This window comes from Balaenoptera borealis, assembly GCF_965194805.1.
Source record: "Balaenoptera borealis genome assembly, chromosome: 6".
Classification (NCBI taxonomy): domain Eukaryota; kingdom Metazoa; phylum Chordata; class Mammalia; order Artiodactyla; family Balaenopteridae; genus Balaenoptera; species Balaenoptera borealis.
Genome location: NC_138863.1, coordinates 103,676,216 through 103,699,008, shown reverse-complemented (window position 1 = coordinate 103,699,008; position 22,793 = coordinate 103,676,216).

Sequence of the window (22,793 nt, the reverse complement as noted above, 5' to 3'; positions counted from 1 at the left end):
ATGTACACAATGAATACTAGCCATGGAAAACAATGAAACACTGCTCTTTGAGACACCATAGATGATCTTGGAGATAATCACAGAACATGAGGTAAGTCGGAAAGCAAAAGTCCTATATCCTATGATATCACTTATACGCGTTCTCTAATAACTGACACAAATGAACATATTTCCACTGAGAAAGTCAATCACAGACTTATTAAAAAAAACTATGCTTATCTACAAGGAAAGGTGGGGGGAATGGATACATGAAGATTAGCGTTACCATATGTATACAAATACATATTATATACACATATCAAAAAGACCGACCATATAGCAAGGAAGGTTTACGGAACACTGTGTAACAATTTACACGGGAAGAGGATCTCTACATAAATAGGTATATAGAATATGTAGATGAACCAGAGTATGTACACCTTGGACAAGCAACATTCTAACCATTACCCCAATTGAAAAAATTAAAACAACCAACTAGGAGTAATGAGACATAAACTTATGGGGGGTTCTCCTGGCACATTCCATTCAAATTTACAACCTAGGCAAACGACTTCCAGAACGGCTCTGCTGCCCTAGTACCCAGATTTGGGAATGGAGAAATGCTGCATCCTTGTGGCCATTTCCCACAACAGCAGCTTTAAACCCACTGCAAAAGGTCGCTAAATATTCACCAATTGCAGGTCTGTAAATGACACCTGCACCCAAAAAATACTGAGGTCGAAAATCGACCAAAATATTCTAGAGTGCAACCTTCCAAAAAGAAAATTTGAAGAGGTATATTATACTCACACTTTTTTTTCTTTTTTCTTTTAACAGAAAAGAAAAAGGCGTGGAAAAATGATGAATTGTAGGAATTTTTACAGACATGTAAACCCAAATTACAAAAACCTATCAGCTCACACCAGTCAGAATGGCCATCAACAAAAATGCTGCAAACAAGAAATGCTGACGTGATTGTGGAGAAATGCGTACCCTCGATTCTAAGGGGGACGTGGTAAGAGCCACTAATGAAAGCACAATTGAGGTGCCTTGGAAAGGTAAACGTTGAGCTACCATACCAGTCAATCAATCATACCCACTGCTGGGTCTATCACCTGAGAAAATGAAAATCAAAAATCGCAGGCTGGCAATCCTGCACTCCAGCAATATTTACCATAGGCAACACTTGGAAGCAACGAAAATGTCCATCAACAGAGGAATGCACCAAGAAGAAGTGGTCCATGTACACAATGGAATATTAGCCATGGAAAACATTGAAGCACTGCTCTTTGAGGCACCATAGATGAGCCTGGAGATAATCACAAAACATGAAGGAGGTCGGAAAGCAAAAGACCTATATCTTATATTATCACGTATGGCATTATCTAATAACTGACACAGATGAACATATTTCCAAAGAGAAAGACACTCACAGGCGTAGAAAACAAACTATGCTCATCTAAAAGGAAAGGAGGGGGGAAATTGAGAAATGAAGATTAGTGTTACTATACATATTCAAATACATATTATATACATGTATCAAAAAGATCGAACATATAGCAAGGGAGGTCGACGGAACACTGTAATATTTTATATGGGAAGAGGATCTGTACATTAATAGACATACATAATGTCCAAATGAACTAGATTGTGTACACCTAGGACAAACAATATTCTAAACTTTACCCAGATTTAAAAAATTTTAAAAACCAAGAAGAAGTAATGAGACATAAACTTATGGGGATTTCTCCAGGCAAATTCCATTCTAATTTACAACCTGGACAATGACTTCCAGAAAGGCTCTGCTGCCCTAGAACCCAGATTGGGGAATGGAGAAATGCTACCTCCTTGTGGACGTTTCCCACAACAGCAGCTTTGAACTCACTGCAAAACGTCACTAAATTTTCACCAACTTGCAGTTCTGTAAATTGCGCCTGGCCTCCAGAAAATTTCTGGGGTCAAAAATCGACCAAAAAATTCAGAAGAGGGCAACCTTCGAAGAAGACAATTTCAAGAGCTGTATTGTACTCACGGTTTTTTCTTTTAAGAGAAAAGAAAAAGGCATAGGAATATGATGAATTTTAAAAATTTTCATGACATGCATACCCATATTACAAAACCCTATCAGCTCACAGCAGTCAGAATGGCCATTAGGAAAAATGCTGCAAAAAATAAACGGTGAAGGGAGTGTGGAGAAATGCGTACCCTCGGTTGTAAGGGGGGGGCATGTAAAGAGCCACTAATGAAAACACAATGTAGGTGCTTTGAAAAGGGAAACATTGAACTACCAGTCCATCAATCACAACCACTGCTTGGCCTATCACCTGAGAAAATGAGAATCAAAAAGTCACAGGCTGGGAAACCTGTATGCCAGCAATATTTACCATAGCCAGCACTTGGAAGAAATGAAAATGTCCATCAACCGAGGAATGCACCAAGAAGAAGTGGTCCACGTACACAATGGAATATTACTCTAATAATAAATATAAATTAAATTTAAAAACAAACAAAAGCAAGGAGACATCAACATTTGTGGGTTTATCCGGGCACATTGCACTCTAATTTATAACCGAAAAACACCACTGGCCGGTAGGTCTGTTTCCCTAGTACCAGCAAGGGGAACGTAGAAAGGCTGTCGCTCTCTGGCCGTTACCTGCAAAAGCAGGTTTAAAGCCTGAGCTAATGGTCACTTCATATGAACAAGTACTGCAGGGCTGTAAATGAAACCTGCCCTCAAAATGTCTTGAGGGAGATAATGGCCAAAATATTTCAAATGGTGACACATACTTTAAGAAAACACTTTGAAGAAATAGGCTCTCATCACAGCTGGAAAAATAAAAAGGACATGTCTTACAGCTCAATTTCAACGCATTATGAGACACATGCAAATTCAACCACAAAGAGGTATCAGCTCACACCACTCAGAATAACCATCAGCAAAAACTACAAAGAATAAATGCTGAAGGTGCTGGGAAGAAATGCATACCCTCCGCTTTAAGTGGGACGTAACCTGGAAAGAGCCACTAAAGAGAACAGAATAGAGGTGCCTTTAAAAGGTAAACATTGAGCTACCATATGATCCAGCAGACCTATTCCTGGACCTATAACCTAAGAAGACAGAACTGGAAGGACACAGGTACGCAAATCTGCATTGCATAGTATAACAATCGCCAAGATATGGAAGTAACCAAAAAGTCCAACGACAGATGGGTGGACAATGAAGAACTGCTACATGTACAGATGGAATATGAGCTAGTGAAAAAATGAAACAATGCCATTTGCAGCACCATAGATGAGTCTAGAAGTAATCACGCAACTTGGTGTAAGTGAGAAAGCGAAAGACACATATCCTATCATATCACATATAGGTGTTACCTAAAAAATGATACAAACAAAGGTATTTCCACAGAGAAACACTATCATAGATTCATTAAAAAAACTTATGGTTCACCAAATGGAAAGGTGTGAGGATTGAATACATTACCATATTGAGGTTAACAGAGAGATACAAACACATGTGAAATATATAATCACCAAAGACCTACGCAATACCAAGAGAAGACTACTCAACATTGTGTCGTAACCTACATGGGAAAAGGATCCGAAGAAAAATAGATATATGTATATGTGTGAAAGAACCACATCTTGCACACCTAGAACAAACAAAACATTGTAATCAAGTTTGCTGTGATAAAAAATAAAAATTAAGTTAAAGATACCAACAAGAAGTAATGAGACATAAACTTAAAGGGCTTTTTCCTCGCACATTCCATTCTAATTTACAACCTAGAACACCACTTCCAGTAAGGCTCTGTTGCCCTAGTAACCAGATTTGGTAAAGGAGAAATGCTGCCGCCTTGTGGCCGATTCCCGCAACAGCAGCTTTTAACCCACAGCTAATGGTCACTTACCATTCACAAGGACTCAGGGCTGTAAAGGACACCTGCCCTCAAAATTGTGCTGAGGTAGGGAATGGATAAAAAAAATTCAAAACAGGCAAAATGTTCACGAAGCTAGTATGAAGAGGTAAGTTGTACTCACTCTCTTTTTAAAGAAAGGAAAATGGATAAAAGCTCAACCTCAGGAAGTATTAGACTCATGCAATCTAATCTACAAAAAGTTTTCAACTCACACCCGTCGACTGACCATTGGCAAAAAGTCTACAAACAATCAACGCTGAAGAGGTTTTAGAGAACTGTGTACCCTCTAGCTGCTGGTGAGATGTAAAAGGGTTAAACGCTAATAATGAGAACAGAAAGGAGCTGCATTGAAAAGGAAAAATTGAGGTACCATTCAATCCAGCAGGCGCACCAATGGGCCTCTCACCTGAGAAGACCAGAATGAAGAAGACCCGGGCTGCAAAAGCTGCACTGCAGCCTTATTCACAATAGACAAGACAGTGAAGCAACCAACATGTCCATCAACAGATGAAAGGAAAAAGCAGAAGCGGCCCATGTACACAATGAATACTAGCCATGGAAAACAATGAAACACTGCTCTTTGAGACACCATAGATGATCTTGGAGATAATCACAGAACATGAGGTAAGTCGGAAAGCAAAAGTCCTATATCCTATGATATCACTTATACGCGTTCTCTAATAACTGACACAAATGAACATATTTCCACTGAGAAAGTCAATCACAGACTTATTAAAAAAAACTATGCTTATCTACAAGGAAAGGTGGGGGGAATGGATACATGAAGATTAGCGTTACCATATGTATACAAATACATATTATATACACATATCAAAAAGACCGACCATATAGCAAGGAAGGTTTACGGAACACTGTGTAACAATTTACACGGGAAGAGGATCTCTACATAAATAGGTATATAGAATATGTAGATGAACCAGAGTATGTACACCTTGGACAAGCAACATTCTAACCATTACCCCAATTGAAAAAATTAAAACAACCAACTAGGAGTAATGAGACATAAACTTATGGGGGGTTCTCCTGGCACATTCCATTCAAATTTACAACCTAGGCAAACGACTTCCAGAACGGCTCTGCTGCCCTAGTACCCAGATTTGGGAATGGAGAAATGCTGCATCCTTGTGGCCATTTCCCACAACAGCAGCTTTAAACCCACTGCAAAAGGTCGCTAAATATTCACCAATTGCAGGTCTGTAAATGACACCTGCACCCAAAAAATACTGAGGTCGAAAATCGACCAAAATATTCTAGAGTGCAACCTTCCAAAAAGAAAATTTGAAGAGGTATATTATACTCACACTTTTTTTTCTTTTTTCTTTTAACAGAAAAGAAAAAGGCGTGGAAAAATGATGAATTGTAGGAATTTTTACAGACATGTAAACCCAAATTACAAAAACCTATCAGCTCACACCAGTCAGAATGGCCATCAACAAAAATGCTGCAAACAAGAAATGCTGACGTGATTGTGGAGAAATGCGTACCCTCGATTCTAAGGGGGACGTGGTAAGAGCCACTAATGAAAGCACAATTGAGGTGCCTTGAAAAGGTAAACGTTGAGCTACCATACCAGTCAATCAATCATACCCACTGCTGGGTCTATCACCTGAGAAAATGAAAATCAAAAATCGCAGGCTGGCAATCCTGCACTCCAGCAATATTTACCATAGGCAACACTTGGAAGCAACGAAAATGTCCATCAACAGAGGAATGCACCAAGAAGAAGTGGTCCATGTACACAATGGAATATTAGCCATGGAAAACATTGAAGCACTGCTCTTTGAGGCACCATAGATGAGCCTGGAGATAATCACAAAACATGAAGGAGGTCGGAAAGCAAAAGACCTATATCTTATATTATCACGTATGGCATTATCTAATAACTGACACAGATGAACATATTTCCAAAGAGAAAGACACTCACAGGCGTAGAAAACAAACTATGCTCATCTAAAAGGAAAGGAGGGGGGAAATTGAGAAATGAAGATTAGTGTTACTATACATATTCAAATACATATTATATACATGTATCAAAAAGATCGAACATATAGCAAGGGAGGTCGACGGAACACTGTAATATTTTATATGGGAAGAGGATCTGTACATTAATAGACATACATAATGTCCAAATGAACTAGATTGTGTACACCTAGGACAAACAATATTCTAAACTTTACCCAGATTTAAAAAATTTTAAAAACCAAGAAGAAGTAATGAGACATAAACTTATGGGGATTTCTCCAGGCAAATTCCATTCTAATTTACAACCTGGACAATGACTTCCAGAAAGGCTCTGCTGCCCTAGAACCCAGATTGGGGAATGGAGAAATGCTACCTCCTTGTGGACGTTTCCCACAACAGCAGCTTTGAACTCACTGCAAAACGTCACTAAATTTTCACCAACTTGCAGTTCTGTAAATTGCGCCTGGCCTCCAGAAAATTTCTGGGGTCAAAAATCGACCAAAAAATTCAGAAGAGGGCAACCTTCGAAGAAGACAATTTCAAGAGCTGTATTGTACTCACGGTTTTTTCTTTTAAGAGAAAAGAAAAAGGCATAGGAATATGATGAATTTTAAAAATTTTCATGACATGCATACCCATATTACAAAACCCTATCAGCTCACAGCAGTCAGAATGGCCATTAGGAAAAATGCTGCAAAAAATAAACGGTGAAGGGAGTGTGGAGAAATGCGTACCCTCGGTTGTAAGGGGGGGGCATGTAAAGAGCCACTAATGAAAACACAATGTAGGTGCTTTGAAGAGGGAAACATTGAACTACCAGTCCATCAATCACAACCACTGCTTGGCCTATCACCTGAGAAAATGAGAATCAAAAAGTCACAGGCTGGGAAACCTGTATGCCAGCAATATTTACCATAGCCAGCACTTGGAAGAAATGAAAATGTCCATCAACCGAGGAATGCACCAAGAAGAAGTGGTCCACGTACACAATGGAATATTACTCTAATAATAAATATAAATTAAATTTAAAAACAAACAAAAGCAAGGAGACATCAACATTTGTGGGTTTATCCGGGCACATTGCACTCTAATTTATAACCGAAAAACACCACTGGCCGGTAGGTCTGTTTCCCTAGTACCAGCAAGGGGAACGTAGAAAGGCTGTCGCTCTCTGGCCGTTACCTGCAAAAGCAGGTTTAAAGCCTGAGCTAATGGTCACTTCATATGAACAAGTACTGCAGGGCTGTAAATGAAACCTGCCCTCAAAATGTCTTGAGGGAGATAATGGCCAAAATATTTCAAATGGTGACACATACTTTAAGAAAACACTTTGAAGAAATAGGCTCTCATCACAGCTGGAAAAATAAAAAGGACATGTCTTACAGCTCAATTTCAACGCATTATGAGACACATGCAAATTCAACCACAAAGAGGTATCAGCTCACACCACTCAGAATAACCATCAGCAAAAACTACAAAGAATAAATGCTGAAGGTGCTGGGAAGAAATGCATACCCTCCGCTTTAAGTGGGACGTAACCTGGAAAGAGCCACTAAAGAGAACAGAATAGAGGTGCCTTTAAAAGGTAAACATTGAGCTACCATATGATCCAGCAGACCTATTCCTGGACCTATAACCTAAGAAGACAGAATTGGAAGGACACAGGTACGCAAATCTGCATTGCATAGTATAACAATCGCCAAGATATGGAAGTAACCAAAAAGTCCAACGACAGATGGGTGGACAATGAAGAACTGCTACATGTACAGATGGAATATGAGCTAGTGAAAAAATGAAACAATGCCATTTGCAGCACCATAGATGAGTCTAGAAGTAATCACGCAACTTGGTGTAAGTGAGAAAGCGAAAGACACATATCCTATCATATCACATATAGGTGTTACCTAAAAAATGATACAAACAAAGGTATTTCCACAGAGAAACACTATCATAGATTCATTAAAAAAACTTATGGTTCACCAAATGGAAAGATGTGAGGATTGGATACATTACCGTATTGAGGTTAACAGAGTGATACAAACATATGTGAAATATATAATCACCAAAGACCTACGCAATACCAAGAGAAGACTACTCAACATTGTGTCGTAACCTACATGGGAAAAGGATCCGAAGAAAAATAGATATATGTATATGTGTGAAAGAACCACATCTTGCACACCTAGAACAAACAAAACATTGTAATCAAGTTTGCTGTGATAAAAAATAAAAATTAAGTTAAAGATACCAACAAGAAGTAATGAGACATAAACTTAAAGGGCTTTTTCCTCGCACATTCCATTCTAATTTACAACCTAGAACACCACTTCCAGTAAGGCTCTGTTGCCCTAGTAACCAGATTTGGTAAAGGAGAAATGCTGCCGCCTTGTGGCCGATTCCCGCAACAGCAGCTTTTAACCCACAGCTAATGGTCACTTACCATTCACAAGGACTCAGGGCTGTAAAGGACACCTGCCCTCAAAATTGTGCTGAGGTAGGGAATGGATAAAAAAAATTCAAAACAGGCAAAATGTTCACGAAGCTAGTATGAAGAGGTAAGTTGTACTCATTCTCTTTTTAAAGAAAGGAAAATGGATAAAAGCTCAACCTCAGGAAGTATTAGACTCATGCAATCTAATCTACAAAAAGTTTTCAACTCACACCCGTCGACTGACCATTGGCAAAAAGTCTACAAACAATCAACGCTGAAGAGGTTTTAGAGAACTGTGTACCCTCTAGCTGCTGGTGAGATGTAAAAGGGTTAAACGCTAATAATGAGAACAGAAAGGAGCTGCATTGAAAAGGAAAAATTGAGGTACCATTCAATCCAGCAGGCGCACCAATGGGCCTCTCACCTGAGAAGACCAGAATGAAGAAGACCCGGGCTGCAAAAGCTGCACTGCAGCCTTATTCACAATAGACAAGACAGTGAAGCAACCAACATGTCCATCAACAGATGAAAGGAAAAAGAAGAAGCGGCCCATGTACACAATGAATACTAGCCATGGAAAACAATGAAACACTGCTCTTTGAGACACCATAGATGATCTTGGAGATAATCACAGAACATGAGGTAAGTCGGAAAGCAAAAGTCCTATATCCTATGATATCACTTATACGCGTTCTCTAATAACTGACACAAATGAACATATTTCCACTGAGAAAGTCAATCACAGACTTATTAAAAAAAACTATGCTTATCTACAAGGAAAGGTGGGGGGAATGGATACATGAAGATTAGCGTTACCATATGTATACAAATACATATTATATACACATATCAAAAAGACCGACCATATAGCAAGGAAGGTTTACGGAACACTGTGTAACAATTTACACGGGAAGAGGATCTCTACATAAATAGGTATATAGAATATGTAGATGAACCAGAGTATGTACACCTTGGACAAGCAACATTCTAACCATTACCCCAATTGAAAAAATTAAAACAACCAACTAGGAGTAATGAGACATAAACTTATGGGGGGTTCTCCTGGCACATTCCATTCAAATTTACAACCTAGGCAAACGACTTCCAGAACGGCTCTGCTGCCCTAGTACCCAGATTTGGGAATGGAGAAATGCTGCATCCTTGTGGCCATTTCCCACAACAGCAGCTTTAAACCCACTGCAAAAGGTCGCTAAATATTCACCAATTGCAGGTCTGTAAATGACACCTGCACCCAAAAAATACTGAGGTCGAAAATCGACCAAAATATTCTAGAGTGCAACCTTCCAAAAAGAAAATTTGAAGAGGTATATTATACTCACACTTTTTTTTCTTTTTTCTTTTAACAGAAAAGAAAAAGGCGTGGAAAAATGATGAATTGTAGGAATTTTTACAGACATGTAAACCCAAATTACAAAAACCTATCAGCTCACACCAGTCAGAATGGCCATCAACAAAAATGCTGCAAACAAGAAATGCTGACGTGATTGTGGAGAAATGCGTACCCTCGATTCTAAGGGGGACGTGGTAAGAGCCACTAATGAAAGCACAATTGAGGTGCCTTGAAAAGGTAAACGTTGAGCTACCATACCAGTCAATCAATCATACCCACTGCTGGGTCTATCACCTGAGAAAATGAAAATCAAAAATCGCAGGCTGGCAATCCTGCACTCCAGCAATATTTACCATAGGCAACACTTGGAAGCAACGAAAATGTCCATCAACAGAGGAATGCACCAAGAAGAAGTGGTCCATGTACACAATGGAATATTAGCCATGGAAAACATTGAAGCACTGCTCTTTGAGGCACCATAGATGAGCCTGGAGATAATCACAAAACATGAAGGAGGTCGGAAAGCAAAAGACCTATATCTTATATTATCACGTATGGCATTATCTAATAACTGACACAGATGAACATATTTCCAAAGAGAAAGACACTCACAGGCGTAGAAAACAAACTATGCTCATCTAAAAGGAAAGGAGGGGGGAAATTGAGAAATGAAGATTAGTGTTACTATACATATTCAAATACATATTATATACATGTATCAAAAAGATCGAACATATAGCAAGGGAGGTCGACGGAACACTGTAATATTTTATATGGGAAGAGGATCTGTACATTAATAGACATACATAATGTCCAAATGAACTAGATTGTGTACACCTAGGACAAACAATATTCTAAACTTTACCCAGATTTAAAAAATTTTAAAAACCAAGAAGAAGTAATGAGACATAAACTTATGGGGATTTCTCCAGGCAAATTCCATTCTAATTTACAACCTGGACAATGACTTCCAGAAAGGCTCTGCTGCCCTAGAACCCAGATTGGGGAATGGAGAAATGCTACCTCCTTGTGGACGTTTCCCACAACAGCAGCTTTGAACTCACTGCAAAACGTCACTAAATTTTCACCAACTTGCAGTTCTGTAAATTGCGCCTGGCCTCCAGAAAATTTCTGGGGTCAAAAATCGACCAAAAAATTCAGAAGAGGGCAACCTTCGAAGAAGACAATTTCAAGAGCTGTATTGTACTCACGGTTTTTTCTTTTAAGAGAAAAGAAAAAGGCATAGGAATATGATGAATTTTAAAAATTTTCATGACATGCATACCCATATTACAAAACCCTATCAGCTCACAGCAGTCAGAATGGCCATTAGGAAAAATGCTGCAAAAAATAAACGGTGAAGGGAGTGTGGAGAAATGCGTACCCTCGGTTGTAAGGGGGGGGCATGTAAAGAGCCACTAATGAAAACACAATGTAGGTGCTTTGAAGAGGGAAACATTGAACTACCAGTCCATCAATCACAACCACTGCTTGGCCTATCACCTGAGAAAATGAGAATCAAAAAGTCACAGGCTGGGAAACCTGTATGCCAGCAATATTTACCATAGCCAGCACTTGGAAGAAATGAAAATGTCCATCAACCGAGGAATGCACCAAGAAGAAGTGGTCCACGTACACAATGGAATATTACTCTAATAATAAATATAAATTAAATTTAAAAACAAACAAAAGCAAGGAGACATCAACATTTGTGGGTTTATCCGGGCACATTGCACTCTAATTTATAACCGAAAAACACCACTGGCCGGTAGGTCTGTTTCCCTAGTACCAGCAAGGGGAACGTAGAAAGGCTGTCGCTCTCTGGCCGTTACCTGCAAAAGCAGGTTTAAAGCCTGAGCTAATGGTCACTTCATATGAACAAGTACTGCAGGGCTGTAAATGAAACCTGCCCTCAAAATGTCTTGAGGGAGATAATGGCCAAAATATTTCAAATGGTGACACATACTTTAAGAAAACACTTTGAAGAAATAGGCTCTCATCACAGCTGGAAAAATAAAAAGGACATGTCTTACAGCTCAATTTCAACGCATTATGAGACACATGCAAATTCAACCACAAAGAGGTATCAGCTCACACCACTCAGAATAACCATCAGCAAAAACTACAAAGAATAAATGCTGAAGGTGCTGGGAAGAAATGCATACCCTCCGCTTTAAGTGGGACGTAACCTGGAAAGAGCCACTAAAGAGAACAGAATAGAGGTGCCTTTAAAAGGTAAACATTGAGCTACCATATGATCCAGCAGACCTATTCCTGGACCTATAACCTAAGAAGACAGAATTGGAAGGACACAGGTACGCAAATCTGCATTGCATAGTATAACAATCGCCAAGATATGGAAGTAACCAAAAAGTCCAACGACAGATGGGTGGACAATGAAGAACTGCTACATGTACAGATGGAATATGAGCTAGTGAAAAAATGAAACAATGCCATTTGCAGCACCATAGATGAGTCTAGAAGTAATCACGCAACTTGGTGTAAGTGAGAAAGCGAAAGACACATATCCTATCATATCACATATAGGTGTTACCTAAAAAATGATACAAACAAAGGTATTTCCACAGAGAAACACTATCATAGATTCATTAAAAAAACTTATGGTTCACCAAATGGAAAGATGTGAGGATTGGATACATTACCGTATTGAGGTTAACAGAGTGATACAAACATATGTGAAATATATAATCACCAAAGACCTACGCAATACCAAGAGAAGACTACTCAACATTGTGTCGTAACCTACATGGGAAAAGGATCCGAAGAAAAATAGATATATGTATATGTGTGAAAGAACCACATCTTGCACACCTAGAACAAACAAAACATTGTAATCAAGTTTGCTGTGATAAAAAATAAAAATTAAGTTAAAGATACCAACAAGAAGTAATGAGACATAAACTTAAAGGGCTTTTTCCTCGCACATTCCATTCTAATTTACAACCTAGAACACCACTTCCAGTAAGGCTCTGTTGCCCTAGTAACCAGATTTGGTAAAGGAGAAATGCTGCCGCCTTGTGGCCGATTCCCGCAACAGCAGCTTTTAACCCACAGCTAATGGTCACTTACCATTCACAAGGACTCAGGGCTGTAAAGGACACCTGCCCTCAAAATTGTGCTGAGGTAGGGAATGGATAAAAAAAATTCAAAACAGGCAAAATGTTCACGAAGCTAGTATGAAGAGGTAAGTTGTACTCATTCTCTTTTTAAAGAAAGGAAAATGGATAAAAGCTCAACCTCAGGAAGTATTAGACTCATGCAATCTAATCTACAAAAAGTTTTCAACTCACACCCGTCGACTGACCATTGGCAAAAAGTCTACAAACAATCAACGCTGAAGAGGTTTTAGAGAACTGTGTACCCTCTAGCTGCTGGTGAGATGTAAAAGGGTTAAACGCTAATAATGAGAACAGAAAGGAGCTGCATTGAAAAGGAAAAATTGAGGTACCATTCAATCCAGCAGGCGCACCAATGGGCCTCTCACCTGAGAAGACCAGAATGAAGAAGACCCGGGCTGCAAAAGCTGCACTGCAGCCTTATTCACAATAGACAAGACAGTGAAGCAACCAACATGTCCATCAACAGATGAAAGGAAAAAGAAGAAGCGGCCCATGTACACAATGAATACTAGCCATGGAAAACAATGAAACACTGCTCTTTGAGACACCATAGATGATCTTGGAGATAATCACAGAACATGAGGTAAGTCGGAAAGCAAAAGTCCTATATCCTATGATATCACTTATACGCGTTCTCTAATAACTGACACAAATGAACATATTTCCACTGAGAAAGTCAATCACAGACTTATTAAAAAAAACTATGCTTATCTACAAGGAAAGGTGGGGGGAATGGATACATGAAGATTAGCGTTACCATATGTATACAAATACATATTATATACACATATCAAAAAGACCGACCATATAGCAAGGAAGGTTTACGGAACACTGTGTAACAATTTACACGGGAAGAGGATCTCTACATAAATAGGTATATAGAATATGTAGATGAACCAGAGTATGTACACCTTGGACAAGCAACATTCTAACCATTACCCCAATTGAAAAAATTAAAACAACCAACTAGGAGTAATGAGACATAAACTTATGGGGGGTTCTCCTGGCACATTCCATTCAAATTTACAACCTAGGCAAACGACTTCCAGAACGGCTCTGCTGCCCTAGTACCCAGATTTGGGAATGGAGAAATGCTGCATCCTTGTGGCCATTTCCCACAACAGCAGCTTTAAACCCACTGCAAAAGGTCGCTAAATATTCACCAATTGCAGGTCTGTAAATGACACCTGCACCCAAAAAATACTGAGGTCGAAAATCGACCAAAATATTCTAGAGTGCAACCTTCCAAAAAGAAAATTTGAAGAGGTATATTATACTCACACTTTTTTTTCTTTTTTCTTTTAACAGAAAAGAAAAAGGCGTGGAAAAATGATGAATTGTAGGAATTTTTACAGACATGTAAACCCAAATTACAAAAACCTATCAGCTCACACCAGTCAGAATGGCCATCAACAAAAATGCTGCAAACAAGAAATGCTGACGTGATTGTGGAGAAATGCGTACCCTCGATTCTAAGGGGGACGTGGTAAGAGCCACTAATGAAAGCACAATTGAGGTGCCTTGAAAAGGTAAACGTTGAGCTACCATACCAGTCAATCAATCATACCCACTGCTGGGTCTATCACCTGAGAAAATGAAAATCAAAAATCGCAGGCTGGCAATCCTGCACTCCAGCAATATTTACCATAGGCAACACTTGGAAGCAACGAAAATGTCCATCAACAGAGGAATGCACCAAGAAGAAGTGGTCCATGTACACAATGGAATATTAGCCATGGAAAACATTGAAGCACTGCTCTTTGAGGCACCATAGATGAGCCTGGAGATAATCACAAAACATGAAGGAGGTCGGAAAGCAAAAGACCTATATCTTATATTATCACGTATGGCATTATCTAATAACTGACACAGATGAACATATTTCCAAAGAGAAAGACACTCACAGGCGTAGAAAACAAACTATGCTCATCTAAAAGGAAAGGAGGGGGGAAATTGAGAAATGAAGATTAGTGTTACTATACATATTCAAATACATATTATATACATGTATCAAAAAGATCGAACATATAGCAAGGGAGGTCGACGGAACACTGTAATATTTTATATGGGAAGAGGATCTGTACATTAATAGACATACATAATGTCCAAATGAACTAGATTGTGTACACCTAGGACAAACAATATTCTAAACTTTACCCAGATTTAAAAAATTTTAAAAACCAAGAAGAAGTAATGAGACATAAACTTATGGGGATTTCTCCAGGCAAATTCCATTCTAATTTACAACCTGGACAATGACTTCCAGAAAGGCTCTGCTGCCCTAGAACCCAGATTGGGGAATGGAGAAATGCTACCTCCTTGTGGACGTTTCCCACAACAGCAGCTTTGAACTCACTGCAAAACGTCACTAAATTTTCACCAACTTGCAGTTCTGTAAATTGCGCCTGGCCTCCAGAAAATTTCTGGGGTCAAAAATCGACCAAAAAATTCAGAAGAGGGCAACCTTCGAAGAAGACAATTTCAAGAGCTGTATTGTACTCACGGTTTTTTCTTTTAAGAGAAAAGAAAAAGGCATAGGAATATGATGAATTTTAAAAATTTTCATGACATGCATACCCATATTAAAAAACCCTATCAGCTCACAGCAGTCAGAATGGCCATTAGGAAAAATGCTGCAAAAAATAAACGGTGAAGGGAGTGTGGAGAAATGCGTACCCTCGGTTGTAAGGGGGGGGCATGTAAAGAGCCACTAATGAAAACACAATGTAGGTGCTTTGAAGAGGGAAACATTGAACTACCAGTCCATCAATCACAACCACTGCTTGGCCTATCACCTGAGAAAATGAGAATCAAAAAGTCACAGGCTGGGAAACCTGTATGCCAGCAATATTTACCATAGCCAGCACTTGGAAGAAATGAAAATGTCCATCAACCGAGGAATGCACCAAGAAGAAGTGGTCCACGTACACAATGGAATATTACTCTAATAATAAATATAAATTAAATTTAAAAACAAACAAAAGCAAGGAGACATCAACATTTGTGGGTTTATCCGGGCACATTGCACTCTAATTTATAACCGAAAAACACCACTGGCCGGTAGGTCTGTTTCCCTAGTACCAGCAAGGGGAACGTAGAAAGGCTGTCGCTCTCTGGCCGTTACCTGCAAAAGCAGGTTTAAAGCCTGAGCTAATGGTCACTTCATATGAACAAGTACTGCAGGGCTGTAAATGAAACCTGCCCTCAAAATGTCTTGAGGGAGATAATGGCCAAAATATTTCAAATGGTGACACATACTTTAAGAAAACACTTTGAAGAAATAGGCTCTCATCACAGCTGGAAAAATAAAAAGGACATGTCTTACAGCTCAATTTCAACGCATTATGAGACACATGCAAATTCAACCACAAAGAGGTATCAGCTCACACCACTCAGAATAACCATCAGCAAAAACTACAAAGAATAAATGCTGAAGGTGCTGGGAAGAAATGCATACCCTCCGCTTTAAGTGGGACGTAACCTGGAAAGAGCCACTAAAGAGAACAGAATAGAGGTGCCTTTAAAAGGTAAACATTGAGCTACCATATGATCCAGCAGACCTATTCCTGGACCTATAACCTAAGAAGACAGAATTGGAAGGACACAGGTACGCAAATCTGCATTGCATAGTATAACAATCGCCAAGATATGGAAGTAACCAAAAAGTCCAACGACAGATGGGTGGACAATGAAGAACTGCTACATGTACAGATGGAATATGAGCTAGTGAAAAAATGAAACAATGCCATTTGCAGCACCATAGATGAGTCTAGAAGTAATCACGCAACTTGGTGTAAGTGAGAAAGCGAAAGACACATATCCTATCATATCACATATAGGTGTTACCTAAAAAATGATACAAACAAAGGTATTTCCACAGAGAAACACTATCATAGATTCATTAAAAAAACTTATGGTTCACCAAATGGAAAGATGTGAGGATTGGATACATTACCGTATTGAGGTTAACAGAGTGATACAAACATATGTGAAATATATAATCACCAAAGACCTACGCAATACCAAGAGAAGACTACTCAACATTGTGTCGTAACCTACATGGGAAAAGGATCCGAAGAAAAATAGATATATGTATATGTGTGAAAGAACCACATCTTGCACACCTAGAACAAACAAAACATTGTAATCAAGTTTGCTGTGATAAAAAATAAAAATTAAGTTAAAGATACCAACAAGAAGTAATGAGACATAAACTTAAAGGGCTTTTTCCTCGCACATTCCATTCTAATTTACAACCTAGAACACCACTTCCAGTAAGGCTCTGTTGCCCTAGTAACCAGATTTGGTAAAGGAGAAATGCTGCCGCCTTGTGGCCGATTCCCGCAACAGCAGCTTTTAACCCACAGCTAATGGTCACTTACCATTCACAAGGACTCAGGGCTGTAAAGGACACCTGCCCTCAAAATTGTGCTGAGGTAGGGAATGGATAAAAAAAATTCAAAACAGGCAAAATGTTCACGAAGCTAGTATGAAGAGGTAAGTTGTACTCATTCTCTTTTTAAAGAAAGGAAAATGGATAAAAGCTCAACCTCAGGAAGTATTAGACTCATGCAATCTAATCTACAAAAAGTTTTCAACTCACACCCGTCGACTGACCATTGGCAAAAAGTCTACAAACAATCAACGCTGAAGAGGTTTTAGAGAACTGTGTACCCTCTAGCTGCTGGTGAGATGTAAAAGGGTTAAACGCTAATAATGAGAACAGAAAGGAGCTGCATTGAAAAGGAAAAATTGAGGTACCATTCAATCCAGCAGGCGCACCAATGGGCCTCTCACCTGAGAAGACCAGAATGAAGAAGACCCGGGCTGCAAAAGCTGCACTGCAGCCTTATTCACAATAGACAAGACAGTGAAGCAACCAACATGTCCATCAACAGATGAAAGGAAAAAGAAGAAGCGGCCCATGTACACAATGAATACTAGCCATGGAAAACAATGAAACACTGCTCTTTGAGACACCATAGATGATCTTGGAGATAATCACAGAACATGAGGTAAGTCGGAAAGCAAAAGTCCTATATCCTATGATATCACTTATACGCGTTCTCTAATAACTGACACAAATGAACATATTTCCACTGAGAAAGTCAATCACAGACTTATTAAAAAAACTATGCTTATCTACAAGGAAAGGTGGGGGGAATAGATACATGAAGATTAGCGTTACCATATGTATACAAATACATATTATATACATATATCAAAAAAGACCGACCATATAGCAAGGAAGGTTTACGGAACACTGTGTAACAATTTACACGGGAAGAGGATCTCTACATAAATAGGTATATAGAATATGTAGATGAACCAGAGTATGTACACCTTGGACAAGCAACATTCTAACCATTACCCCAATTGAAAAAATTAAAACAACCAACTAGGAGTAATGAGACATAAACTTATGGGGGGTTCTCCTGGCACATTCCATTCAAATTTACAACCTAGGCAAACGACTTCCAGAACGGCTCTGCTGCCCTAGTACCCAGATTTGGGAATGGAGAAATGCTGCATCCTTGTGGCCATTTCCCACAACAGCAGCTTTAAACCCACTGCAAAAGGTCGCTAAATATTCACCAATTGCAGGTCTGTAAATGACACCTGCACCCAAAAAATACTGAGGTCGAAAATCGACCAAAATATTCTAGAGTGCAACCTTCCAAAAAGAAAATTTGAAGAGGTATATTATACTCACACTTTTTTTTCTTTTTTCTTTTAACAGAAAAGAAAAAGGCGTGGAAAAATGATGAATTGTAGGAATTTTTACAGACATGTAAACCCAAATTACAAAAACCTATCAGCTCACACCAGTCAGAATGGCCATCAACAAAAATGCTGCAAACAAGAAATGCTGACGTGATTGTGGAGAAATGCGTACCCTCGATTCTAAGGGGGACGTGGTAAGAGCCACTAATGAAAGCACAATTGAGGTGCCTTGAAAAGGTAAACGTTGAGCTACCATACCAGTCAATCAATCATACCCACTGCTGGGTCTATCACCTGAGAAAATGAAAATCAAAAATCGCAGGCTGGCAATCCTGCACTCCAGCAATATTTACCATAGGCAACACTTGGAAGCAACGAAAATGTCCATCAACAGAGGAATGCACCAAGAAGAAGTGGTCCATGTACACAATGGAATATTAGCCATGGAAAACATTGAAGCACTGCTCTTTGAGGCACCATAGATGAGCCTGGAGATAATCACAAAACATGAAGGAGGTCGGAAAGCAAAAGACCTATATCTTATATTATCACGTATGGCATTATCTAATAACTGACACAGATGAACATATTTCCAAAGAGAAAGACACTCACAGGCGTAGAAAACAAACTATGCTCATCTAAAAGGAAAGGAGGGGGGAAATTGAGAAATGAAGATTAGTGTTACTATACATATTCAAATACATATTATATACATGTATCAAAAAGATCGAACATATAGCAAGGGAGGTCGACGGAACACTGTAATATTTTATATGGGAAGAGGATCTGTACATTAATAGACATACATAATGTCCAAATGAACTAGATTGTGTACACCTAGGACAAACAATATTCTAAACTTTACCCAGATTTAAAAAATTTTAAAAACCAAGAAGAAGTAATGAGACATAAACTTATGGGGATTTCTCCAGGCAAATTCCATTCTAATTTACAACCTGGACAATGACTTCCAGAAAGGCTCTGCTGCCCTAGAACCCAGATTGGGGAATGGAGAAATGCTACCTCCTTGGGGACGTTTCCCACAACAGCAGCTTTGAACTCACTGCAAAACGTCACTAAATTTTCACCAACTTGCAGTTCTGTAAATTGCGCCTGGCCTCCAGAAAATTTCTGGGGTCAAAAATCGACCAAAAAATTCAGAAGAGGGCAACCTTCGAAGAAGACAATTTCAAGAGCTGTATTGTACTCACGGTTTTTTCTTTTAAGAGAAAAGAAAAAGGCATAGGAATATGATGAATTTTAAAAATTTTCATGACATGCATACCCATATTACAAAACCCTATCAGCTCACAGCAGTCAGAATGGCCATTAGGAAAAATGCTGCAAAAAATAAACGGTGAAGGGAGTGTGGAGAAATGCGTACCCTCGGTTGTAAGGGGGGGGCATGTAAAGAGCCACTAATGAAAACACAATGTAGGTGCTTTGAAGAGGGAAACATTGAACTACCAGTCCATCAATCACAACCACTGCTTGGCCTATCACCTGAGAAAATGAGAATCAAAAAGTCACAGGCTGGGAAACCTGTATGCCAGCAATATTTACCATAGCCAGCACTTGGAAGAAATGAAAATGTCCATCAACCGAGGAATGCACCAAGAAGAAGTGGTCCACGTACACAATGGAATATTACTCTAATAATAAATATAAATTAAATTTAAAAACAAACAAAAGCAAGGAGACATCAACATTTGTGGGTTTATCCGGGCACATTGCACTCTAATTTATAACCGAAAAACACCACTGGCCGGTAGGTCTGTTTCCCTAGTACCAGCAAGGGGAACGTAGAAAGGCTGTCGCTCTCTGGCCGTTACCTGAAAAAGCAGGTTTAAAGCCTGAGCTAATGGTCACTTCATATGAACAAGTACTGCAGGGCTGTAAATGAAACCTGCCCTCAAAATGTCTTGAGGGAGATAATGGCCAAAATATTTCAAATGGTGACACATACTTTAAGAAAACACTTTGAAGAAATAAGCTCTCATCACAGCTGGAAAAATAAAAAGGACATGTCTTACAGCTCAATTTCAACGCATTATGAGACACATGCAAATTCAACCACAAAGAGGTATCAGCTCACACCACTCAGAATAACCATCAGCAAAAACTACAAAGAATAAATGCTGAAGGTGCTGGGAAGAAATGCATACCCTCCGCTTTAAGTGGGACGTAACCTGGAAAGAGCCACTAAAGAGAACAGAATAGAGGTGCCTTTAAAAGGTAAACATTGAGCTACCATATGATCCAGCAGACCTATTCCTGGACCTATAACCTAAGAAGACAGAATTGGAAGGACACAGGTACGCAAATCTGCATTGCATAGTATAACAATCGCCAAGATATGGAAGTAACCAAAAAGTCCAACGACAGATGGGTGGACAATGAAGAACTGCTACATGTACAGATGGAATATGAGCTAGTGAAAAAATGAAACAATGCCATTTGCAGCACCATAGATGAGTCTAGAAGTAATCACGCAACTTGGTGTAAGTGAGAAAGCGAAAGACACATATCCTATCATATCACATATAGGTGTTACCTAAAAAATGATACAAACAAAGGTATTTCCACAGAGAAACACTATCATAGATTCATTAAAAAAACTTATGGTTCACCAAATGGAAAGATGTGAGGATTGGATACATTACCGTATTGAGGTTAACAGAGTGATACAAACATATGTGAAATATATAATCACCAAAGACCTACGCAATACCAAGAGAAGACTACTCAACATTGTGTCGTAACCTACATGGGAAAAGGATCCGAAGAAAAATAGATATATGTATATGTGTGAAAGAACCACATCTTGCACACCTAGAACAAACAAAACATTGTAATCAAGTTTGCTGTGATAAAAAATAAAAATTAAGTTAAAGATACCAACAAGAAGTAATGAGACATAAACTTAAAGGGCTTTTTCCTCGCACATTCCATTCTAATTTACAACCTAGAACACCACTTCCAGTAAGGCTCTGTTGCCCTAGTAACCAGATTTGGTAAAGGAGAAATGCTGCCGCCTTGTGGCCGATTCCCGCAACAGCAGCTTTTAACCCACAGCTAATGGTCACTTACCATTCACAAGGACTCAGGGCTGTAAAGGACACCTGCCCTCAAAATTGTGCTGAGGTAGGGAATGGATAAAAAAAATTCAAAACAGGCAAAATGTTCACGAAGCTAGTATGAAGAGGTAAGTTGTACTCATTCTCTTTTTAAAGAAAGGAAAATGGATAAAAGCTCAACCTCAGGAAGTATTAGACTCATGCAATCTAATCTACAAAAAGTTTTCAACTCACACCCGTCGACTGACCATTGGCAAAAAGTCTACAAACAATCAACGCTGAAGAGGTTTTAGAGAACTGTGTACCCTCTAGCTGCTGGTGAGATGTAAAAGGGTTAAACGCTAATAATGAGAACAGAAAGGAGCTGCATTGAAAAGGAAAAATTGAGGTACCATTCAATCCAGCAGGCGCACCAATGGGCCTCTCACCTGAGAAGACCAGAATGAAGAAGACCCGGGCTGCAAAAGCTGCACTGCAGCCTTATTCACAATAGACAAGACAGTGAAGCAACCAACATGTCCATCAACAGATGAAAGGAAAAAGAAGAAGCGGCCCATGTACACAATGAATACTAGCCATGGAAAACAATGAAACACTGCTCTTTGAGACACCATAGATGATCTTGGAGATAATCACAGAACATGAGGTAAGTCGGAAAGCAAAAGTCCTATATCCTATGATATCACTTATACGCGTTCTCTAATAACTGACACAAATGAACATATTTCCACTGAGAAAGTCAATCACAGACTTATTAAAAAAACTATGCTTATCTACAAGGAAAGGTGGGGGGAATAGATACATGAAGATTAGCGTTACCATATGTATACAAATACATATTATATACATATATCAAAAAAGACCGACCATATAGCAAGGAAGGTTTACGGAACACTGTGTAACAATTTACACGGGAAGAGGATCTCTACATAAATAGGTATATAGAATATGTAGATGAACCAGAGTATGTACACCTTGGACAAGCAACATTCTAACCATTACCCCAATTGAAAAAATTAAAACAACCAACTAGGAGTAATGAGACATAAACTTATGGGGGGTTCTCCTGGCACATTCCATTCAAATTTACAACCTAGGCAAACGACTTCCAGAACGGCTCTGCTGCCCTAGTACCCAGATTTGGGAATGGAGAAATGCTGCATCCTTGTGGCCATTTCCCACAACAGC